This window comes from Chelonia mydas, chromosome 11 (genome assembly GCF_015237465.2).
Source record: "Chelonia mydas isolate rCheMyd1 chromosome 11, rCheMyd1.pri.v2, whole genome shotgun sequence".
Classification (NCBI taxonomy): domain Eukaryota; kingdom Metazoa; phylum Chordata; order Testudines; family Cheloniidae; genus Chelonia; species Chelonia mydas.
In genome coordinates, this window is record NC_051251.2 from 33,055,305 (window position 1) to 33,081,634 (window position 26,330).

General features: G+C 41.4%; 1 long non-coding RNA gene across 1 annotated transcript; it reads right to left on the reverse strand.

The window, feature by feature from the left end:
* Positions 1 to 440: 440 nt before the first annotated feature.
* Positions 441 to 25,689, reverse strand: LOC122462363. The gene is made up of 3 exons (XR_006284865.1): positions 25,543 to 25,689; positions 24,537 to 24,582; positions 441 to 508 (listed from the first exon to the last, which is right to left on the reverse strand). It is a non-coding gene; the product is annotated as an uncharacterized LOC122462363 (long non-coding RNA).
* Positions 25,690 to 26,330: the final 641 nt, after the last annotated feature.

Consider the following 26,330-nt stretch of genomic DNA (forward strand, 5'->3'; position numbering starts at 1 on the left):
TGGTAATGATTCATTTATTTTAAATAGTCATTTTCAGAGGCCATGCTAGTGTTGGGGTTCCCCTGAGACCTCTTCCATAGCTCGTTGCTCGGTTACTTTTCTCTCAGAAGTGATTAGTTAGGTCAGCTTTACAAATTTCTGTATTTTGCAGTTTTCCCCTTCTCCCAAATGGACCAAAGATAATTTCATTTTCTTCTTCTTTTGGTAACCTCTCTAGGTACCTGTTTAATTCCTTAAGCTATTAGAGATCTATGGTCTCTTGTATGTAGGATATAAAAATCTATTAACCACACATGAGCAATCTATTTATTTTTCATAAGATAACTCATTTTATGGCTTGTTTTTCATTAATTCCAAGGGGCACCACCCCAAAAAACCCCACACAAACCCACTGCGGGGACACCTTACCTGTCAAGCATCCATAAAATGTAAGAGTTCCAAATCTATTAGATCTATCCAGGGGCTGGGGTTGCTGGCCATGCAGATGGGGAATAGGATCCCAACAAACCTGGCATAGATCAGAGAAGTGTGGGTTGTTCTGCCCCCAGCCCTGTACATCCCCAAACACAATGGAAAAAATGGATCCCTCTTCCCTGTGGCAGCACAACCAGCTTCCATGTTGTTTTGTCATTAGCTTCCCCACTGCGGTTGCACATTGCTCCTTCCTCCATGGGGAATTAATGCTGTGGGTGGGGAGTTAATGCAGATCAGAGCATAAAGTAAACTACTTTTTTTTTTTTTTTTGCTGCTGTGAAGGTTTGTTCTTTATGCATAGGGGGGGCTCCTGTTGTTTAACCTCTCCTCGCCCCAACATGCCCCATGGTTGTAGAGTGGCTTACTTAAGGGAGGGGGAAGATTATGACGAAACTACTACTTTCCCTTTTACGACCCCTATCCAGTTTCTGCCAGCTACTGCTAATATATATGGAGGGGAGTACCTAATCCAAGATCACAATCATATATATGGAGATCTTCCCTATACCATTGCAGGATCTTGCAGAAATATAGGGCCTTTACAATGACTATAATAAACGGTGTCATCCCTAATATATCTGGTTTATAACATGAAGCTGTAATGCGTGCCCTCAGGTGGGACTGAAGTGTGTTCAACCAAGTAAAAGGCCTCCATAAAAATAAATAATAATAGCAGCAGCAACATAAATATCTGTTGAATAGCTTTGAGCTGAGACTCTTGTGACGTTCTTATGACATGTTTAGTACTTCCTGCTTTTGGCAAGGCCAGAAATGTTACATAAACAACTCTTTTCATGGTATTTTGGGGCTTCCCACTCTAGGGCCAGGCAGAAATCAGGAAATCACAGAGAGTCACATTTAGAAATAAATGAATATAGAAAAGAAAAAGTTTAAGTCTTTGAACCTCAAAAAAGCTTTAGGTTCATGCTGGTTCTTGTTTTTCCCCAAACAAGGATCCAAAAACCTATCCTTAGTTAGCAGCATACCAGTCTCTCTCACTGATTTACATAGTGATGCGTAGTAGGCAGGAAGCCAGCAGAGAAACACTTACCAGCAAATATTCTGGAACCAGCAGAGAACACTGAACACATTTATGACCTTAGTGCACAAATAAAATGACTTGCATTATAATGTACACATTAAGCAGGGAATGATATGACTGAGATGCTAATTGATCTCTGAGCTAAGCCCTTATTATTGTTATGTGCTGACAATGTTTTGTGCTGTACAAGACACATACAATTTACATTCCCTACCCCAAATAGCTGACAATCTAAACAAGACAGACACAAAATAGACAGGATACACGGGGAAGCCCAGAGGAAGGAACGAGAGAGAAAACAAAGCTAAACACACTTTATTTTACATCCTCTTCCTAAAGTAAATGGAAAATATTTCCTTCTGCTATTGTGAGCAGAAGGGAGCAGACAGCAGCAGATCCAGGTGAGGAAAGCATGTGGGATAGGGAAGAGTGCTGGCTCTGCAGTATGCTCTCATTGATCCTGGGAAACCCCTCCGGGGTACGCCTGGGGATTGGGCTGTGTGCGTAAGGAAGGGATGGAACGAGGGGACAGTATTCTCAACACCATCATCCCAGCATACATCACTGCATGCAGTCATTTATTTTATTCCTCCCAGTGCCCCACAACGGGAACCCTTCTGAGCAGGGCAGTACCAGCTAGAGAAACCACATGAACATGACTCTTAAAGGAGCTGTATTGCCTTAGAGAGCAGGGTGGGATGAGGCTGGGAAGCAGTACAGAGGTCACAGGGCTTCTGGCAAACCTTGGAAGATCTCCATGCATGAACTTCTTCTGCCATTGCTACAAGATAAAAATCCCATCTTCCTAGGGAGCGATCAAGGTGGAAACTATAAGTTCTAGCTTTTGGAGTTCCTGACCCCCTGCACAGAATATTCCCAAATAAAGGTCAACTGGGCCATAGTCTGTCTGGTTCTGTACTCAAATTTCTTTGATTCCTCTGGCATTTGAAATAATTTAAACAAAACCAAACCACAAACCTATTATTGTTAGTTGCTCTGCAGAGAGGCACAGGAGAACATGCTAGAACAGGGGTAGTCAATAGGCGGACCATGGGCCAAATCCAGACCACCAGATGCTTTTAAAGGGACCCTGAAATATTTTTATGTTTTTGTTATTTTCTGTGGAGTCTGGACCTTGACCAAGAAATTTGGACCTTGACAAAAAATATTTGATGACCCCTGCTGTAGTTTAATAGCTGAAGTCGCCTTAGTTGCTGATTAGTTTGGATGCTGCATTGAAATAATCTGTGGGGTCTTGGTTGCTGGTTTCTCTGGATAGTGTAATTATTAAATAATTGGTGTGGTCTTCATTGTTAGCATCTCTGGAAACTGTGATAAAGTATCTGATGGGCCAGATATTTAACTGGCATGAAACTGTGGCCCCATTGGCTTCATTGAAGCTACATTGATTTCTACCAGTTGGATAAATGGCCCGGTGTCTCTTGTTTTGCCCCCCAAAATTATTTCTAACAGTTAGTTGATGAAAGACAGAAAACTCTGTCTCACAAGGATTTGCAATAATTTTCCCATGGACTATCAGTCTGAATTAGCACCAAAACTATCCTAGAGAAAATAACTGCCTGCTTGTCCAGAACAGTTCAAACATTCATCTCAGAATTTTACAATATTTTGAATAAAACTTTTCAGATTTTCTTCTTCTTCCCCCCCGTCCCCAACATGTTTCCCTCAGAGAGAAAAATCCTCTACAAAGTTTCCTGTAGGGACCAAATCCTGGCTATTTTTCTATAATGCCTTTAGAGCTCACTTTAAGTGCAGGAACATTTTATCTATCTACACCTCAGCTCTTGCCATAAACAAATTGCTTACTATCTTCTTTTCTGACAAATTGACACCCTCCAGGCAATTCTTGCATGTCCTCAGAAAAGCTATAATACTTGCTCTGCTCCATGTACCATGCTGACAAAACACAGACTAGTATTTTATGCATTGTCTCAGAAGGCTTCTTAAGAACTGGCTTAATTATAGTCATCTTTTTATCTACTATGTCAGCCTTTTAATTGGGTCAAAAAAATCTACGGTGTAAATTAGACATTCTCTCTTATGAATCTATGCTAGTGATTCTTAATCATAATTTTCTAGGTACCTCCTTATCCTATCCTGATTATTGTTCCTTCTATGCACCCAAAATCCATTTTGTTGGTGATCTCAGTCCAGTTTCTAGAAGACAGTAGTCCATATCGCACAATCTTCCATCCCAATGTCACCAAGGTTGGCAGTGTCAACAGAAAGGCTAAGGACTAGAATGGAGATGGAGACAGAACTACTACTCACTTCCACAGGGAGTCTCTCCAGTTCAGGGCTGATCAAGCTGGTGGTCAAAGTGAGCAAGGTCAGACGGATCTACAGTAGAAAGTGAATGTTTTCCAGGAGGCCACAACACTAGGAGAACCCCCAACAATCCTGCAAGCAATGGTAGATTAAGAACAGATCCATTAATCTGGCAGGGGTCCAGAGCTGGCAGGGGTCCAGAGCTCAACAAAACATACAGCTTCACTAATGGAGAAGCCCACGACCAGGATACTCCGCATGTACAGAATTGTTTGGGGGCAGGCACTGGTCTTGGCTTCCCTATGTTGTCTCTTATGCCTCAGTTTAGTATACTACTGTGTTATGCTTTATGAGATGTGTTACGATGCAGTGGGATAGTTCAGATCCTAAGAGGCAGCTAGCAGCAGGAAGACAATGTTACAAGAGTGCTCTGTATTTGTGTGCATGTAGTGAATAGAAGGAGCACAATCTACTGGCACATAAGAATTTGTATTATCATCATCAATATATTAGCAGGTTAAATAAAGTACATTTAAATAAATAAATGTACTGCAAATAGCTTCCAATGTGTTGCTCTTAATATGCATCTCCTAACATGGGACATGCCAACCAACGGGCCACATGAGCTCAGCACAGATTCACAACATGAAGTAGGAGTGTCAGCACTTGCAACTCCCATTCCTTAATGGTACCAGTGGTGGTGGATAGACGAAGCATGATCCTCTTCTCTCCTATCTCCATTACAGTATCCAGAGAAGCTAGGCACCAAGAACACACCAATAATTTAACCTCAGTATGTCAAATACAAATAGTTATATTATTCACTGAAAATAATATATGTAGCAAATTTAGCCTTTTCTGTCACTTGGAATCTGATTCTGATTTCTATTAATGTACTGAACAGTTTATGTGAATAAATTTCTGCCTATGGTTTGTTTGTGAATTGTTCATATTGATGAATTCCTCATTCATGCTATGTAACCATCACTTAAGTCACATGTTTTTCTTTCTTCAACTGGTTTACTTCACTGAAACTTTTATGAACAGGAGACTACCAAATGCCAAGTAGCAAAGAGTGAGTAGTGCACATCCAGGAAGACTTTTTTGGATAGCATGTGCAAACATTAGTGAAATTTTCAAGATTCACAAACGTTTGTTAAGATTCTTAACTCTGGGCTGCTCCTCACTTATCTGTCTTCGTCTCTCATTGTCTTGCTCCACCCCATCCAGAATGCCTCTTTGCAATGACCATTTGACCACTTCTTCCACGTATCTCAGTACTTTCTTCCACATTGCCCCTTAAGCACAGAAAACCTTCCCCTCTTCTCTTCCAAATCCCTACTGGCTGCTCAGCACTCTTAAAACCAGATTGGCTTGGGAGAAGGTAAAGTATGGATTTAGGAGCCTAACTGTAGTCTCCTTTTCAAAAAATTTTGGCCATACTGAATTAAGTGAAAAACAAAACAAGAAAAATCAGTACACTCTGAGTGGGCTTTCAATGTGCAATACTAAGCAGGATAGGGATCTGGAATTTACACAAGATGGATACAGACCTAAACCTTGAAATAGTCATCAGCAAAAATCAATCAAATCAAGCCATCAGAATTCTGGGAAAGCATAAAAAGATGCATGGAATACCAGGCTTAAGGAACTATTTTAACACTGCATAAGGTTCAGTGAAGCCATAACATTGAGACTAGTTCTTGTTACCTTATATTACAGAAACAAACAAGATGCAACACAAAGCAATCAGTGATAAAGAACCATGTTGTCGTCCATTTTTACACAGAGCTCTCCATTGGGAGCTCTACTCAGAAATGATTGGCAGAGTAGGACCTCTAATTGTTCACAGAGGGTATGTCTACACTCCAATGTAAGTCCATGTTAGGGAACCCAGGGCTTGAGCATCTACCTTATATTTTAACCCAAGGTTAAGAATTTTCTGATCCATGCTCAAACCTAGGACTCTGGTGTCCACTCTGCAGTGCACAGACCTGAATCAAACTGACCATATCCCAGAGTCCCTAGTGCCCCTCCCCACAAAACCTGGCTACGGTCACCATAGAAATGTGCTGCACTGTGGGAAAACTTTACTGCCCACCCTGCACATTACCAGGAAGTAGTTCACTTTCCAAAAAGCTTAATCAGTTCACTCAACATTGCAAAGCCAAGATACTCTCTGATGGTGTGCTTGCAGATCAGTGATTAGAACGGAATGGTTAACGCTGACCTGAGCTGCTCCCATTTACCAAGGTGAGGGGCTTCCATTTTCAAAAGAACAGATTGCAGATTGTTGGGATAGAGAGGACAAAAGGAAGTTGTCCTATGGAATTGTTGGGTATTTCCAGGTGATTTCTAGGACCTGAGCAAGCTGGGCTGTGGCTACACTACAAATCAAGAGGGCTTGGACCATGGGTCCGAGCTTGACTTGTGCTCAGATTCTCCAGCCCGGCAGGGTCGTTTGGTCTGAGTCCCGGGTTAGCACAATTGCAGTGTAGAAGCAAGGGGATTTGCCTTGAGCCTGGGCTCAAGCATGGATTTAAAATGCAGTGCAGACGTACCCAGAGTGTTAGAGAAATCAGTAGTTTGATGTTCACAGGCATTGAGCAACCCAGCTCCTAGTGAAGTCATGGACTTCAATTTACATGTGAAATAGTTAATATGGAAAAATCACAAAGTGTAGAGCAGCTATTACAATAGTTTTACAAAAAAAGAGTTAAATAAAAATTTGTAGGAAAAATATAGAAACTGAACAACAATGGAAGGTCTTGCTGGACTCTTTCTTATGCAAAAATGTCTGATTAGGCATTCAGAATACGATCAATGAATTTATCATCAATGGTAAAATCTGATTACTACTGAACATCGTTAACAACTTGCTAATGTAACATTTCAGAGATGTTTCAAACATCATTTATTTTTTCCTTTGTGCCATCATCTGCTTTGTATCATCAATATAGGAATCACTGAAGCTAGAAAAGAAAAAGGCCTATTCGATCATCTAGTTCACTCTCTGCTAATATGGGATTATTTCTTTACTGAGTATCCTGAAGTAAAGCCCAGGCTCTGAACCCTACAATATTGATTGGAATTTGGATCAGAATTTGCCAAAATGTCCCCTATGTTTATAATACCAAAATCCCAGATCTGAATGCTCCATACTCTGACATATTCAAGATGGTCAATTTGAGCCTATTTATAATATTTGCTAGGGATTTATCTATCTCAAATTACGAAAGCAATGGAGACTCCACCTTGGAAAGCTATTAACAAATCTTATTAGGACATTCCTGATGTTCAACATTTCTTCAATAGTTATACTAATCAATGGCACACAGTGGCATAACCATTGCATGAGTGACATGAAATAAATACCAGCTGAGTTGCACTTTGCCAATATTTCTGTACCCGGCTAGGACATGTCTATTAGTATGGGAGAATTGTTTCTCCTCACCTCATGTCACTTTAATCAGTTTCCTGGTGGACTGCACACATTTCTGCAAGGTTCTGCCCACACAGATTCTGCAAGACAATGTGGGTCTTTAAATACTGAACAAGGAATGTTTTCCCTTTACTTATTATGCTTTTCACAGGAGTAGTCTCTAGCCTGAAATAAACACAAATGAGGCTGTCTGTGTAGTGTATGCGCCCAGGCACACAGCCTCATCTGTGGATCTGCAGCAATTAATTATAGTTATGCGGAAATATCTGCAGAGCATTTGTATGTATAAATTATGTATCGGGTGAGGAACAGCACACCAAAGGATATACGTTACTGTTCTCACAAGGCAATCACATTCTTCAACTAATATATGTTACCACGTGAAACTGATTTTAATTAATTGGTGCCTAGCATCTTAATAGAAATAATTTAAAATAATAAAAATAAAAAAACCTGGGGGCATCTTTTCAGAGATAGTGCTTAGCCAAAGCTTCAGGCAGAAATTTACCCCATTTCTACCCATACTTAAACTTTCTTTTGAATAAAAAACTCCTCAGGTTTTATTGTATGTCTTTTAATCTGTTATTCAAGCTCCATAATAACACAGATACAAGCATAAAACAAGGCTATCTATGACCAGAGTTTAAAGCCAGTGAAGTATGAGTAAAATATAAGCATATGATTATCCCTCTAATTATGGTTATTACAAAGCATAATGAGCAGTGTCAGTTTGTTATCTTATCATGGTAATATTTTGTGGATTCGCCTGAGAGTAAAACGTAAATGCAATTCCTGAGCACAAATGAGTCAATAGGCTGGGACGCATGATAAAAGACTAATAAGAAGGTGATATGGTTTAGAGATTATTCTTAGTTATACTAATTGTATGCCTTGAAATTAATAGTCTACTACAAACATGACAGGTGGTTGAAGTTAGTTGTGAAAGAAAGAGCAGCAGAATCTCCAGAAGATAAAATAGTTTCTTGCTAAACAGAAGAATTTATTTGCTGACACCTAACGTTTAAATTTATTAAAACCAGTCTGCTTTGTGACCCCTATTCAGGGGGCATCTTTAACTTTAAGCATGTGCCTAAGTCCCACATGGTGTCCTGAATAAGAGCTGGATTTAAGCATATGCTTAAATGCTTTCCTGAAGTGGGGCCTGAATATGGAAAAGTCAGCCTTCAGCTGTGATATTCACCTACATTCTTAACTTTATTTCCCCCCCCCCCCCCCCCAACTGTGACAAAGAGTGCTAAAATGGGTAACAGGGAACTAGAAGATTTGGTTAAAAAAAACAAAAACAAAAAACACCTGCATAAAATTAATTTGTAATTAAAATGAAACATTTTAATGATGCGCAAGCAGAATTTATTGCAGCTTTATCTCATACAGCTTAACTTCTGCACATACCCTGACTTCTGCTCTGCTTGCATAGAAATAGTGCAGCCCATGGGAAGATTCTAAATCTAAAGATTAATCTTGTGTGAACAACACAGGCAAAACATCCTGGTTGTTTACAGTGATGACAGAATTCTGACAGGTTTGTTTTAATACTTAAATTAATTATTACTACACTCAAGGAGAAATCTAGGGTGGGGTTGGGCATTACAAAAACATGGTCAGTATAAACTACACACTCTAGTATTTCTTAATTTATTTTTCTGTAAGAATAGTACTTAGCATGAAATTATTTTAGGAGGAGAGAGGGAGAGAGGTTATATTATTTCCTTAAGGTTCTGTTGCAGGAAACATTAACATTCACTGACCTTGCAGAGGTAATTTGTACTGATGAGTGGCATTATATGAATAGTGTATTAAAGAAGCTTATTAGAGATTGGAAGCATCCGATGCTATTCAGAGATGCTATGACCATTTGACATGTGCCTGTCATGGAGTGTTCACATATAAGGGACATTTGGAACAGTGGAAAAATAGCAGAATAGCCTGGCTAAGCCATTCTGATTTGTTGTAGCTCATTGCTCAGTTTTAATCTGAAAATTGTTAAAAAATTAATAGCAGCATCTTATTAATAAATATGTTTTTGACTTTTCCTGTTTTAACTACATCACTTTATCATACTCTTTTGTTTTTACCAAGCAGCTAAATGTTATGGGAAATATGCATTTACTTTTGTGATTACAGAGCCACTATCAGTTCTTACTGTGGAGAGCTGGGCCAAAAATAGATATGCAAACTGCAGCAATCTAAATAGAGAGTCACCCTGCAAGTTCTTTCTAGGAGGTGTAACACATCTCATTACCACATTTTGGAAGAAATATGCTGTTAACAGAGTATTTTCTTCTTGTTTTGAGGGCATGAATATAATCATCACTTGATGCAGTAAAACAGTTGGCACCCTATAAATTATCTAGTAAGCAATAAAGAGCTATAGGGAACATGAAGTTTGTGGCACCTGCAGCTCATTAAAAGAGCACTATCAAAAAATGAAATGTTTAGGCATCCTGTAGTGCTTGCATGTGTCACATACAGAGGACTCATATTTAGGCTCAGTCCAGTAATGCTCACTTATCGGGCCAATGAAGAGAAGATATATTACAGAGGGAAATATATGGTCAGATCATTGGGTAGGGGAAGGAGTACCTAATGGTACTTAATTCACAAATGGATTGATATCCTTAGCGGGGGTCACAAATCTTTCCTAAGTAGTCATAGAAAACTTTTCCTAGTAACCTTCTGCATTTTCTTCTTTGCCTTCCTTGTCCAAGACTTCAACTGGTAAAAATTACTAAATAAAAATATAATATAGTCAAAAGGGAGATGTATGAGGGGATTTAAAAATCAGATTACATACTATCACTCTCTCTGGTTCATCTGATGAAAACGGAACTTTCAGGATTTGTACTTAAAATTAAAACAAAAATGTGAATAACTTTGTTGTTGTAAAAATAAAACTGACTGGTTGGAAGAATATTTCAGGAGCATTGCCAAAGGCAATACATACATAAATTATGGGTGGGGCTGGTAGCCCTGCTTATTATTAAGGTTGCCCTACACTTTCTATTATAAGTCCCTGTTTTCAGTTGCTTGTAACTTTGTGAAACTTTAACCATTTGGGTTGAAGTTTTCCATGCTAGGTATCTACCTCAGTCTGATATTGAAGAAGAAGAAGTCAAAACAGTTCAGCCGCTACTGAGAACAAGACTAGGGAAAAATATATTGTTTTGCCCATGTTAAAAAACTGAGATTTTTTTTGAAGTGTTCTAGAGCCCCATGCTTTGGAGCAGGGACTTGAAATTTGGCTATGAGGTGGCCTGTGTATCAGGGACGTGCCTTTTGCAATCACCATACAAATCTGCTCACATTTGGCAAAGCCTTGGAAATCACAGTTCGGCCATGCTCAGTAGAGTCTTCTTTGATTTGAACAGATAGAATCTCTAAAGTTTCCATCCTCACTGAGCATGCTTAAGCCTCTCAGCTCCTACGTGTCACCACATAAGAATGGCCATACTGGGTCAGACCAAAAGGTCCCTCCAGCCACCACCCTGTCTACTGACAGTGGCCAATGCCAGGTGCCCCAGAAAGAGTGAACCTAACAGATAATGATCAAGTGATCTCTCTCCTGCCATCCATCTCCACCCTCTGACAAAACAGAGGCTAGGGACACCATTCCTTACCAATCCCGGCTAATAGCCATTAATGGACTTAACTGGATAAATTTATGGAGGTTCTCTTTTAAACCCTGTTCTAGTCCTAGCCTTCACAACCTCCTCAGGCAAGGAGTTCCACAGGTTGACTGTGTGCTGTGTAAAGAAGAACTTCCTTTTATTTGTTTTAAACCTGCTGCCCATTAATTTCACCCCTAGTTCTTAGATTATGGGAAGAAGTAAATAACTTTTCTTTACTACACTGGGCATGGGCCAGTCCCACAGAGCAACTGAGCATGCTCTAACATGACAACAGCGGCTAAGAAGGACTTTCCCTGTAACTGGTCCTTCCAGCTGCTCCAGTCTGGGCACAGAGCAGAGAGCATGTTTCTCCTGTGGCTTCAGTGACCCAGTTGCTGGTGCCCAGGCAGTATGAAGGAGGAAGCTTTTGAATACAGAGTGGACAAAAGCTGGACTGGGGAGAGGGAAAGGTGTAGATTAGGACAAGGAGTCTGATGAGGCTGGAACTGGAGGCGAGGGCGGGGATTGTGACTAGGAGTTAGAAGGGGGAGAGACTGGGATTGGTTTGGCAAGAAGACTGGCAGCTAGGGGTAAGGCAGGCTGGGAATAGTTGGGCAAGGAGACTGTGACTGAGAGTCATGGTGGAAAGAAACTGCAACTGGGAGCCTTGGCTGGGTGGGCATAACACTGAAATTGGCTGAGGTCATGGGATGAGAGCGAAGATTGGGACAGGCTGGACAAGGAGACTGGGTGTAGCAACCAGTGGGGTAGGGAACAGGGGATGGGATGAGGCAGGACAGATCTAACATGAAGCCAGGATGTAGTGAGGACTGGGATTGGCTGGGCAAAAAGATTTGGATAATGAACCAGGGAGAGTATGGTGGGAGAGAGAGATGAAGATTGGATGAGATGTCTTATGGAGGTTAGGAGCCTAGTTGCAGGGATGGGGAGAGAGATTGGATGAGGAACTGGCTAAGGGGACTGGGACTCACGCAGCAAGCTCCCAAGGGGGAGACCAAGAATGTATGGGCAAGGAGACTGGAACTGGGACAAGAAACCTGAGGAATGGGGACTAGGACTTGGTAGGCAAGGATAATGAGACTGGGACAAGGAGCCTGTGATGGGGGAGACACAGGGCTGGGAGAGGTTGGAGGGGCAAGGGAGCGGGGATCAAGTTTGTGGGAGACAGACAGAAGAGAGTCTGTGCTCACTCCCCTCCAGAGCCTGGAATGGAACTCAAGATCCAGGGGTTCTAGAGATTTCCTCAGCCATCAGCACTTATTTATGAAACCCAATGGCAAAGTGTCTTGTTCCTCTCTGGTGCTGATCCATACAGATGATGATAACCTACCACTGCTATCAGTTATTCCATTAGCTCAAGTGGTAAGGGCTGTGTGGTCGACCTACAGGTTCTAGCCCTGCTGATGAATGATGTGGGCTTCAATAGGATGCCACATAATGGAATTTCTGTTTTTTTCAGTTTGATTTTTAAAAGCCTAAGAACTTAGTTTTTTAATATTATATATTTGTAATATTCATATGTAATATAAAAAAACATTAAGATTGCTGAGTCAAGCCCTCAAAAGTCAAGAATTGCTAGAATAAAGTTTGCTTCTAGAACCTTAAGTTGGCTCCCCTTGTGCATATGCATTATGATAGTCTTATTACATGATCATATTCTATATTTCTTTATTTATTCCTAAAAGCACAGCATCAGGTGTTTACGTGATTACGTGGAAATGTCAGCTTTAATTTAAAAAAAAAAGAAAAGAAAAAAGTTTCCAATCCTCACAGTTGTGGAGAAAAGCTTAAAAATGTCAACCCTACTGGCTCAGAAACCAGAATGTGATTAAAAGAATCTAAGTCATGAATTTTGAATGCCTGGAGTTGGCAGTACTACATAACATACCTGCTCGGGTTAAACATTAGATGGAGGTGGTGATAAAGCTGATGAGGAATATGAAGGGGTGAGGGGGGAAAAAAAGAGACTCTTAGTAACTTAATGTTACAGCTGTAGTAGGTGTCCCAAAAATGTTTTTTTGCATATTCGTGGAAGCAGCATACAATGCATTTCCTAGTAACTCTCCATGCACTTTGCTCTGCTGCAGTATAGGAGACAGTGGTGAGCTTCAGTGCATCTTATGCCAGCAATAAAGCTCCATGCCTGCAAAAATCTGACTCCTAGCACAATTTTTTGTAAAAAAGTCAGCAAGCCTACCATAATTACTCATAAATAAAGTCAGTCTTAATTAAGTTTAAATGAATGTCAGGACTTCCCTGCAGAAGGAAACTTATCCCCATGTCTCACTAAGGGGCAGGGAGGGAAGGACAAAGGCCTTTTTAATTAGAGTACTGGAGTGCACAGCTGTGTGAGAGGAGGTCCAGCTCTACACATGCTAATTACTAAGAATAGGAGGGAGTCTTGTTTTTGTTTTTTCCATGTGATGTGTCTACCCATCTTTTCAGATGAAAGGTCCTAGCCTGAGTCTTTGTACATTCTATGGATGGGAAAATTGTTTGAAATACAATGGGAGCAGCCCAGAACCTCCACCCAATGCACAAATTGAATCTGCATCAAACCCTTTTCTTTTTCATCATATTTCTTTCATGATCATCTGCATTTCCATGTTTAGCCTGGGATCTGATGTGCAAGTGATAAAATGCTCTTCAGTTCCTTTTTGCAGACCCAAAAAGTTTGGCAAAGCATGTGAACTATAAACCCTGACCCTCAGACGCTGGCAATTTGCCAACCACTGTGCATATCCTCATTCACTGTGCCGTTATATTTGCATGGCATTCTGCCCATGGTTGATGAAAATCTGGATGCAACGTGCTCAATGTCTGTACACACACACACACACACCTGGCAATTTCATATTGTTATAGGGATCCCTTTGTAAAGAGCAAAAAACAATACAAACCAAAATGTTATGCGGGTAGATAAATGCCAAGTCAGAAATAGAACAACTGACTTACGCAACGGTAACTCCTATTGAAATTTGTATCTCTTTAAGCCAGCGCTGAGTTGGGCCCATAATATCTATATGAACAACCACTTTAGAAATGTTTTTATCCATGTAGGCCCCAATTCAGCAAAGCACTATAGTACATGCTTACCTTCAAGCACATACTTAGGTGCTCTGCTGAAGAGTGATGGCCATATGTTGCTCATTTGGGGCCTAAAAGGTCAAATTAGACATAGGATTTGTAAACTCATATGTTATACTGGAGCTTAATAGAATGGAAAGGTGGCTGGAAGGTGTCTAATTATGAATCATGCAGTGAGGTTAGTAAAGAGAATTCTCCCTTTCTCCTCTCTCTGGGTGCAGGCAGCATGAGTGCTGCCAAAAGGAAGTCTCTAGCAACATGGAAGACATTAAACAGCCTAATCATACTGCCTGAAGATAGTTTGTTTTCACAAATCTTGATTGCTCATGTTGACTGAGTCATCTTAACTCAGTAATCCAACTATCCTCCAGATAGAGGCCCATAATTTTTTCAGGAATCTTGTAGTTTTGAATAATCAAGAAGGTAAAGCAATTGAAAAAGAGAGGAGGAGACTTCCTGTTAAAAGGATAGCTGTAACTAGTTTATCGCTTGGGTAACAAGTGACCCACTATGAAACGCTTTCTTATAGGTTTGCTTCAGAGATGGCGATGTAGGCACTGAGATCTTTACTTGGGCAAATGGACACATCAGCACCGACTATACAATATGTAGTGATGTAAGGGAAACACAAAATGAGGATCCCTAAATGAGCTGTCCAGGTTTGAAAATTGATCTCAATGAAGCCTATTAAATTGACCGATTGTACACTATACTGTGTGTTTGGGAGTGTGCCACTGAATACACACTTTCACATGGCAAGGGGCATAAATGCCTGAATGGAGTTGGAAGGGGCTGTGGCCAGTATTCAAGTCCATACACTGTAGCTTTGCTCCCCTGCCTGTAAATTGGTTGGAGGATGGATTCTCTTCCCCCATTCACATGGATTTCCCTACCCAAAGCCCAATTACTCTTTGTGCAGCAGCATGTGAATTTCACCCAGAGATTATTTTCTACCAATAATTATCCTAGTTATGCCCCATTACACACTTTGGTTTCTTTGCCCTTATTATGCAGAAATTGTAAGAAAAAATTAAAAAGCAAGAGAGAGTTGATTTTGTTGTTAATTATAAGGCCCTGATTTCTTTATAAATGTCTCAACCTCAATGCAAAGCTGATCAATATCAGAGAATCATTTTTATGGTTACTTTATGTAGCCGTAAAATGAATTGCTGAATCAAAATAATAAAAGCATATTTTATTCTTTTAGAAATTACCTCAATATGCAGGATGAAGAACAGATACCTCTGGCCCAATATTTTGCAGTTCTTCCCCCAGAAGAAACAAATCTCTTGGTATGATTCTCAGTGGTTTTGTGTAAGCTGGAGTGGCGGGGGGAGGAAAGGGAGAGAAAGATCCTACATCCCTGGAAATAAAAATTTTCTTCCTCCTATCTGCATCCATGACTCAATCCATTTCAACATCTGAAAGAAAAGATTACTGTACAGCCATGAGTTTTGTGAGTCCTTGAAGTTACTAACTGGTACAATATGTTTTGATTCATCAGTGAATTCAGAGAGACAAACTTATCACTGGTATGTCTCCACTGCCTTCAACTGAGTTACAAGAGGGATGCATTTGTTCCAGTGTAAGTGACTGTTTAAAAGGAATGCCATATACTTTTATCATTTTACATAATATTCCAAATATAGACTCAGACTCTTAAGCCTCAGGTAATATTTAAACCTTCCCATTTACTTCTCTTACAATAGCCCTTTCGATACTGCCCAGTAGTCACTGTTATTTTTAAGCAACGTTCTCTATATTTTCCAGTTCCCTATTAACAAATTTTTTTTTTAAATTTAAAGTTTGAAAGAGAATGAGTATCTGCTATTTTCATTTTATTGTTCGCACTGTAGTATAAGCATTTCTCCTCTCCTTAACACATGATCAGTTTAAGTTCCCCTCCACAGCAGAGCTGAAGAACTCAGACAGCTATATCTTATTTGAAAGCAGGAGTTTTTCCATTGTCCCACGGGGAGTGCCTGCAGTACTTTGATTTGTTGTGGAGGGCCCTTCGGTTGGATTAGATCAGTGATTCTCAACCTATTTTCCATTGTGTGCCCCATATGCAGCTCAATGTGTTATGTGGGCTGCAGCCACGCTATCTATATTTATATACACGCTATCTGCATGGCCCCAAGGATGTCCCATGGGCTGCAGCTGTGTGCTGATTGGGCTGCGAGTGGCCCATGGGACACAGGTTGAGAATCACCGGATTAGATCTGCACCCCATTTAGTCTTAATCCATCCCTAGAGAAAGCAAACCAGTGAAAGGACTCTGTGACAGACTCAATTTCAAAGATGGAGAGACATGGTAAGAGCAGCAGTAGAAGATGATCATTTTAACAGCAGGATTTGGATAAAATATTTTCTAACCCTTCTATTTAATTCTCTAACCTTTGCAATGGGGCAAGATAATCAATTTTCACCTCCAAAGAGGAAATGTGAATCACAGAGATGATAAAATCATCATGTTCTAAAAGAGGAAGCCTGGCCTTTTGAGATCAGGTAGGACCAGGTTAAGGCATTGGAAAACCTTTCAAGATGAATGTTGATTTCCATTTCAAGTCCCAGGTTTGTTTCAGCTGATTTTTAGGCACAGAGGCACTGGCCAATGTTCCGGGGTCAAAACAAGTCCACCAGTCCAAAAAAGCGTCTCTACAGGTGCTTATATGGCCCCCCTATCACTGCATTTCAGCTCCTCCCAGTTATTTACAACAACTTATCGCTCTTCTTTCCTTCGTAACCTGTAGGTGAAATAGTCCGACAGGGTTTTCCTTTGTATGCTTGCTTATGTCTGTGTGAATGAGGGATTGAGTGTGGTTAGAGATTCAGGTTAGCTAAAATCCTTTTCCCAAAGGATACTAACCCAGAAGAGTAGTTAGAAGGTAACTTCATGAGCTGTGTGAAACCTTGTTATGGGCTGAGTTAAAACCTCATTGGGACTATGTGTGTGAATTTATCCTTCTATTAACACAATTGTCAGGATAAGTTAATCACAAACCCTCCACCTAAGACAAAAAAGAGTTTGTGAACCCACTCAAGCAGTTTATACTGAGTGGGCAGAGAGTTTTGTTGAGTATTATTTGGGGGGGAGGGGGGGTGTAGGGGGAGAACACATAGAAACCAACAGAGATCCAGAAACAGTGCAAGAAAGCCACACAGAGTCTGAAGAAGCAGCTGAAAGCACAAGGTTTGACCCTGGAAGAAACCTGGGGAGAAGTTTTTGGATCAGGGTGCTGGCAGAAAAGAAGCTTGTGCCCATGAGCAAAATAAACTGTTTCCTGCTATTTGATTCCTTCTGTATTTAGAAACACAGGATTTTGTACATTCTTTGTAAATAAACAAAAACTACATCAAAGCAATACCCGACTATCACCAGTTTCTCCATCCAACTGGAACAACCTACTAGACCCTGAGTTTTTGGCTAGAAATCAGGTTTAAAGGGGTAACAGTACTAAAAAAGGTGAGCGCTCCCCTTCTACAGTCAGAAACACCCAATCATAGAGCCCAGAGAACCAATCACAAACTAAGAGAAAGAAGCAGCTTATCCTCCCCAGCCCAAGCAACACAGCCCAGTTCCAGTTGCCTACGTACCATATGCCAACTACACTCTGGATTAACTTCCGCTCATTCAGAGGAGCACAGGTTGCTGAGTAGTGCAAAGCCCCTTCTACTTTGCTGTTGTCTTTGTTTTAGACACAGATTCAAACATATTCAAAACAATGCATCTGAGCTATGTGTGCAAAATATGCAGGTGCACATGCAAAAACTTGGAATTATTTTCAGTTGCACAAGTCATTTCAATTATACATCTGAAAATAATGCTGCTTTTGCATGCCTGCCTATGTCTACACTGCAGCTGGGAGTGTGCCTCCCAGCCCAGGTAGAAAGATATGAACTAGCTGTGCTTGACCTAATGCACTAAAAATAGCAGCGTGGATGTTGCAGCACAGATGGCGGCATGGGACAGCCATCCAAATACAAGCTGGGTCGATGCTCTGATGACTAGCCCATGCCACAGTGTTAACACATTTTTCACGCAGTAGCTTAAGTAGAGCTCATGCGTGTTTGTGTATCCAGACTGGTTGGTACATTTCCAGCTGCAGCAGACCCGAGTTGCGTGCCTTGCAACATTGAAAACACATCCACCGGACAGAATAATATATATAGTAATAAAACCTACACAGTATAAACGTAAGTCAATGAGAATGACCCTGTATGTTTTCCTAAGATACAAGATCCAGGCAAACATGACTTCATGATCGCAGGTTTTCAAGATATATCTCATCGCAGTGCCTGATAATAATCATTAGGATGGAGTATTTTACAGTTGTTAATTGGCAGATATATGTCTGAATGCCTGGATAGCTTTTTGATTTGTTGCCATGTAGTTTTTATTACAGAAAATTGATAGAGTATACCCATGCAGTATGAACTGTGCTTTCAAAGATACTGCAAACTCCCACATCTATCTTGCTGCTTGGCAGTTTTGAAGGAGTATTTTCCCCCTCTTTTTAAAAAGAGGACAGAGAACAGGAGTGTTTCAAAATCCTCTTATTTCAATCTTTAGGTGTACCTAAGAGGTGGACATTAATGAGGGCTAAGGAATTTATTCTCCTTGGAGTGAATGTTAATTCAAACATTCACTGTGATCCTGATATGTGTCTAAATGCAGTAAATCCCTTATTTATTAATATAAAGGCCATGAAAAGGCTTTAGAATACAGTCCTAGGGGCTCTTCAAGTGCATGAACCCAACAATGTTTAACATGTACATTTATTCTTGCAGAGCTGCTTCAAAAGGAACAACCCTGGAAGCTGCTCTCATTTCTCAGTAGTTGAGGAAAGCTTCTTGTATAATGACAGGTTTCAGAGTAGCAACCGTGTTACTCTGTATTCGCAAAAAGAAAAGGAGTACTTGTGGCACCTTAGAGACTAGCCAATTTATTTGAGCATAAGCTTTCATGAGCTACAGCTCACTTCTTCGGATGCATTCAGTGGAAAATGAACAAAACATCCTCTGTTTTGTAGATGTTTTCCTGCACTGTGTCCTCTGCACTTCACTACTGAGGATTCACATTTCTAGAACAGGGCTGTTGCTACAGCCTGAAATAAGTACATACATTTTTTATGACAATCTCTTGTATAAATGCAGCTTTTGGAACACTGACAGCCCAATAAAGAAATCTGGCTCATTTGGAAAACAAATAATTGTTCTGGTATCTGAGAGCTGATGAGAAATGTTATTAAATGGCTCCTCAGATTTTTGTGATTTGATTTTTCAAGGAGAGTTCCTAATGCCATCAGTCAGATGTTATATTACAAGAGGAAGAAGGGTAGAGTACTCTGAAAGCTAAAAGCCATTAAAAGCCAGTGTAATCTACGAATAAGAACGGAAATATGTTCCATGCAGAACAAGCATGCTATCCTAAATTCTACTCTCTGATACTGAGGTGGATCCAGATTAGCTCCATCAAAGTCAATGGAATTATGTTGTAAATCGAAATCAGAATTTGATCCACTGAGCTATAGTTTTCTTCACTATAATGATGTGGCTGCTGATAGCACTGCAAAAAAGCAGTTTATGGTTTGTAACAGCCTTGGTAATACACATTGTTGTTTTAAAATTCGATAGCGGACAGCGTTCTTCCTGAGTTTGCTGAAGTCATCAAGAATCTAGGCAATCATCATAGTTTTTCATGATCATTAAGACTTCCCCCTCAGAAAATAAAATGAAACATTCAGATACCACCACACCCATATCACCCTTAAGATACCTATCAGACTGGAAGCCAAATTATACGCTTTGGGTATCTCTGAAAACATGCAAGATTAAGAAGAAACTTCCTTTAGATGCAAGCCCAAAACAAACTCTTTACAAATTTCCTAGTTAATGAAGTTCTCAGAGTATGGTTTGACATACTGGAACAACTATTCATGTGATGGTGTGGCAGTTCAGTTGCTTGATTACCATCAGCTGTATGATTGTTTTTGTGATTCTCTGAAACTTGAGGTGGAGGAAGGAAAGCATATAAACATCTGAAAGAAAAAGCCAAGCCACAAACCACCATGTAACTCTGATATTCCTTATGATTATCAGTTGATATTAAAAAAAAAAATACACCCAGTGAGAAATGAATGAGAAGCAGAGACCATAGAGGAGAAAGAGACAGATGAACAGAGTGATGATGGTCCCACAGCACACGGGCCCGGTGAAAGACTGAAAAGTGGCTTGTAACACAAGCACCGGCTTTTTTCCTGCCCCCGGGGATACTCAACCCTCGGTCCGCCCCAGGCCCTGCCCCCACACCCTCCTTTCCCCACGTTCCCCCAAATCCCCACCCCTGCTCCTTCCTGCCTCTGCTCTGCCCCAGGCCCCACCCCTTCCTCCAAGCTCCCACCTCTTCCTGCCCAGTTCCAGCCCCTCCCCAAGCACTCTGTTCCCGCTCCTCCCCCTCCATCCTGCATGCATGATTGCGGTGGACAGGAGGCACTGGGAGGGAGGGAGAGAGGGAGGGGGAAGAGTTGATCGGCAGGGCTGCTGGCGGGCAGGAGACACTCATGGGGGTGGAGCTGGCTGCCGGTGGGTGCTAAGTACCCACTAATTTTTTTCCATTGGTGCTTCGGCCCTCAAGCACCTACAGAGTCAGCGCCTATGACTTATACTGCAAGCATCTGGCTCACTTGGAAAACCACAATGAAGCAGTGAGTAAAAGATGAAACGTGGAAAAGAATGATAGACACTGTTTAGGCAAACCATATCTGAGTAGGAAATGGGCCAGGACATGGCAACTCAAAGTGGCACCAGACCCTGCCATAACAAACAGATGCAAAACCTGCAGCCATATCTCCACTACTGCAATGATCTATACCTCCCACAACACAGCTTTCAAGGTCCAGGGGTTCTACACAATATGTGGTGTACTCACCTAGTGCTCTAAATGCCCCAGCAACAACTATGTGGGTGAAACCAGACAAATCACTAAGCTCTCGAATGAACTCACACAGGAAAATGATAAAAGACTCAGACTCCCTATCACCTGTAAGGGCTTGGCTACACTTGCGAGTTAGAGCTCATTAAAGCAGCCCCAGCGCCCTAGCTCACTACCCATCCCCACTGGCAAGGCAAGTAGAGTGCTCTGACTCCACGGCTAAAGCACTCCTGGTACTTCATCTCGGCGAGAAGATTAACGCTTGGCGCATCTTGGCTGAAACACCCGGGCATCAGTGTGAATGAGGTGTTGCATTACTGTGCTCTGATCAGCCTCTGGAAACGTCCCATAATCCCCTTAAGTGGCCACTCATCTCATTGTTTTTGAATCGCTACAGGAATGCGGATATGCCCTTTGAAAGCTCCGTTTCTGACAGCAGGCTGCTTATCTGCTCTGAGACAAAGCAAGCCATTAGTGTGGAATGCTGTGTGTGTGTGAGAGAGAGAGGGGCGGAGGGGGTCTGCTGCTGTCTGAACTTACAAGACAGCATGCTGACATGCTTTCAGCCCCCACCCCCAAAACCCACTCTCTCTCTCCCCCACATACACACAACACACTCCCTGTCACACTCCACCCCCATTTGAAAAGCACGTTGCAGTCACTTGCATGCTGGGATAGCTGCCCATAATGCATCGCTCCCAATGCCGCTGTCAGTGTGGACAGACTGCAGCACTTTCCCTACTGCGCTCTCCGAAGGCTGGTTCAACTACATCTGCAAGTGTAGCCATGCCGTAAGTGAACACTTTTCACAGAACCCCATTTAAGCCTGGGAGCTTAAGTCCATACCTTTGCTAGACACTAAAACGCATGGACTGTATAGACACATTGGATTTCTGCTTATTACAACAATCTATAACCCACTAACAGTGCTTCTCCTTTCTTTCTCCCCCCATGACTGACCGGGTACTAATGGGCCACTTTACCTTGAATGGTCCTTTGAAATATGTGTTAACTACTTATGCTAAACAGTCTGTTCCACCGTGTATTTAGCTGGGACACTGAGGGCTGGTCTACATGGCAGCACTTTAACGTGGCTTGTGCGGTCGCGGCAGAGCGCTGGGAGAGAGCTCTCCCCGCGCTCTAGAAAACCCACCTCCACGAGGGGCGTAGCTCTGAGTGCTGGTGCATTGTCTACACTGGCGCTTTACAGCGCTGAAACTTGCTGCGCTTAGGGGGGTGTTTTTTCACACTCCTGAGAGAGCAAGTTCCAGTGCTGCAAAGTGCCAATGTAGACAAGCCCTAAGTACATTTCTCAGACCTGAAGAAGAGCTCTGTGTAACCTTGAAAGCTTTTCTCTCTCACAACAGAAGTTGGTCCAATAAAAGATATTACCTCACCCACCTTAGACACAGCAAAACCTTTATAAAAAAAATAAAGGGATGGTACAATGTCTCTCAGGAGCTCAGATGGAAAAACTGAATGACTATATTAGGAGAAAAAGAGGAACTATACTGGGAGAAAGTGTAGGAGCACAGCACCAATGTGCTAGAAGATGCAGATTCCCACACCATAGGGCAGAGGGTCTGTCTACTACCAGCCATGGGAAAGTTCAAGCTCTAACTGCCGGTTACTGATAGCTGCTAAAGGCCAAAGAAGCTCCCTGACTTTAAACTTTACTGCCAGATAATTTAAGATCTAGAGAAAAACCAGAAACACCAACAACTAGATTAGGCAGGATTGTTCTGAGAACAGGGAAAACATCACCAGCACTTTTTCTAGGAAGCATTGTATATTGCAAGCACTCGCAGCTCATGATCTTGGATCTTACTGGGACTTTGCATTTATAAACCAAAAAGTAAACATTTCCATAATTTTGCCTAGGGAGCAATATGTTTTGGGTTAATTGTTAGTTTTGCAGTAGAAAAAAGGGGCTGAGGATATAATTTAGAGCGTATCTGCAGATCTTTACAATGCACCATTCTTTAGAGAATGCTCAGCTTGGGAGGACAATTTAGGGTGGGATTTAAAAGGAGGGTGTAGATGTCTTAGTTGAACGTTAGGCACCATTGGCATTCACAAAACCATTGTTCAGCTGCCGCCTAACCATACTGGCGCCTAAAGTCCCCAGATATCGGAGTTTCCATTGTTAAAATCCCTGAGGTGCCTACATTTTGGCACCTGGGCATGCACACAGGCTTCCGAAATCCTTAAATATTAATTGGAGAAGGGGAATGGAACCTGGGTCTTCCATCTCCCGAGTCAGTGCCCTAGCCACCAGCTATGGAGTCATTCTGACTGAAAGAGTATTTAAGTAATTACATGAAGTGGAACAGGAGAAATTGAGAGAAACCCAGCCCAGAACACCCCCCTTGTAAATCCAACTCTTAATGCTACATGGGGAGTCTAAAATCTGAGGACCTGATCTACATGTAGAAAGGATGCACAGATCCCACCCCTCCTCCACAGAAACTGTACTCAGCTACCTCCATCCTGTGCACAGGGTTCCAACATTGCTTATGTTTGGCCCAACTGCTCCTCCATCAATATGGGGGGTGGGAAGCCAATTGTGCACACTCCCTAAAGGTCTTTAATCTGGGTCTGCCTTCATGGCACTCTCTACTTTCTACTTGGAGTGTGCTCTGGTTCCGAGGATCCTCACAGGGAAGGGGACATGCAGTGGTTGCTCCAAGAGACAAGCAGAGATCAGGATGGAAAAAAATACAACTCTAAGCATCTCCCGTTCTCACCTCCCCCATGACTCTGATGCTGCAGATTCCCCTTTAAGGGGGATCCCAGGCACAATTGCAAGTTACAGGAATCCTGGCAGCATGATTCTATTAGATCTGTGAGGCTTGGGAGCAGCCCTGCTGTCTGTTCCACTAGAGATGTGGGATAGAACAAGAACCTGTTTCCCACCAACAAAACAACAAGGGACAAATTTCATGTGAAGAGAAGAGATTAGCCCACACCAGGAAGTTTTCCCCAGAGAGGAGGCGAATAGGCCTGGAATGGGCTGATAAGAATAGTGCCCCTTTATCTGAATGTGATTTTTCCTTGTATTCTGTTTCCTTCCTTTCTTCTACCTTAAGATACTCAGTTTGGAATCTTGGGGTCAGATCCTGAGCCACACCCAGCACAGGTGGGTTGGGGAGAATACATAGCCTTCCTCTACGCACTGCAATCCTGAGACCAGCTCAAGGCTTATGCCTGTCTGTCATGCCCTGCACTCTTTTGTTTCCATCTTTAAAGATGCTAAAGGAAAACACATTTCCATATTCAATCATGAAGTGGAAGCCAAGTGGAACTATACACAAGTTCAGAGATACGCACAGAGTTGCTACGCAACATATTTGGTAGATGCCAGGCTGAGCCAAAACCCGGATCTGAATACCCCTCACTATGGGAGGTTTGGCTCTGGATCCAAATTTGGCCATTTAGGTCCATTTTTAGACATTATACAAGGCCTTGTTTTTTTGTAAAAACAGTTGAAAAAAAGAAAGAATTTACAATATACAGTTAAAATAATACTTTTGGTAGCTTTGCTTAGAATGTTATTGCTACACAGATGTAGCCTGCGTATGGAAGACAACTTGACACATGGATGTAAAGATTTCTTACCTTTTCTCTAGCTTTTGTGAGTCCTCCTGCAGCCTCTGAGTGTGATCTAGAGTTATGAGCACAGGAAAGGAAGCCAGAAGATAATTTAATCCCATTGTGATCCAAATTCTGCCATTGTCTCTGTGGCCTTTCACCCTCCATGCCTGATCCCTCTATTTGTAGATATTAACACCTCCTATCTCTCAAAGGTTTTGAGAGGATTGGTTAGTTAATGTTTGTCAAGTGGCGAGGTAGTAAAAGCACAGTGTTAATGAAGTATAATGCCCCAAATGGGCCAAATTCAGACCTGTTTTAAGAGCTGAACTCAGATCAGTTTAGAGATTTAGCCAATAAGCTTACATTGAATGGAAATTTAAACCACATATTTTACATTGGCTTAATATTAACATACTAGTTGATAGCTGATTTTTAGTTACATGTGGCAAAGACTTAGATTTAGTTCTCATTTTTTAAAAAAAATGATGTGATTATTTTCAGGCATTGCCATTTCACCATCAAACTGCAGACTCAGTACATACAAATACTATTTGTGCCAAACTACACAGTTGTAGACACTAAAATAAATCCCCATGACTGAGACCAGAAAGGAGAGTCAAGCTAATTTAATACACCTTTGATTTCTTCAAAGTTATCATTCATTCTCATAAAAGATGAATCAGCATAAAAAAATATTCTGCAGATACATACCAGCATGTAGGATGATTTACAATAACTGCTTTGCTATACATATGAGTGACACATAGACATAAAGGAAACATTTTTTGGTCACAGAGGACTGATTACATGGAACGTAATGTGGATCTGCATAACATTTCTGTAATTACCATTTCACATACCCAGAACCAGGGTTTTTTTTTTTGCCATTTTAGGCAAACTGGAAAATGTATTTCCTTACTCTGAAACCTATAATACATTTTTGTTCAAAAGACCAAAAGAGGGGGTAGATGTCTATGGTAGCAAATATTTACAAATATAAAATGAAAATTTGAATAAAGCTTTTCCTTACTGCTCCTGACAGCAGGTCCGCTTCTTGTCACTTCTGGAAACAACATATGCCATTAGTCACCCATGTGCTGGAAAAGCATAAATCTGAAAGCAGAAGACCTCTATGTACTCTGGAGATTGACACTCTCGAGGGAGAGGGGGGGTGTTGTTTGAATTCTCCAGAGTCTAAGGCCTTGACTACACTGGGGACATGCCCTGATTCTAGCCAGCTGTGCTGCATTGGTGCAAATGCCTACTGTGGACAAATGACATCATGATTTGCACCTGGGCAGGTTAGTCTGGTTTCAGGCAAGGGTAAACTGAATGAATGCAAATCATGGCTTTCCTTGTGTGCACTAGAGTTTTCAATTGATGCAGATACACTGCTGATTGAAATCTGTGCAAATCCCTTATGCAGACAAGGCCTAAACTAATCATTTTAAAAGAATGTGAAGTTTGGTAACCTAGTAGGGCTGATAGAAACAGATAGAATATTTCCCAGATACCTGGTACCTTTGTTTGTCAGTAGAATTGTATTCTGTGTAAAATTTCACAGGTGCCAACACTTTTCAGGGATCAGCTTGCAAAACCAAATCTGAGCTTGAAGTTTTACAAGCAAGTTCCAGGTAACCAAAGAACCCCAACGTACTTTTGGGGCGCGGAAGGGGAAGTCCCATGAAATAGCTGATTAAGACTGTTGGAACCTGAGAGGTCCTAAATTCTGTCCCCTGTGTGAAACTGACTAACACTCTACTGACACTGGGCCTGACCTTGAAAGTGGTAGTTAGCACTTACATCAGTGATGGGCAA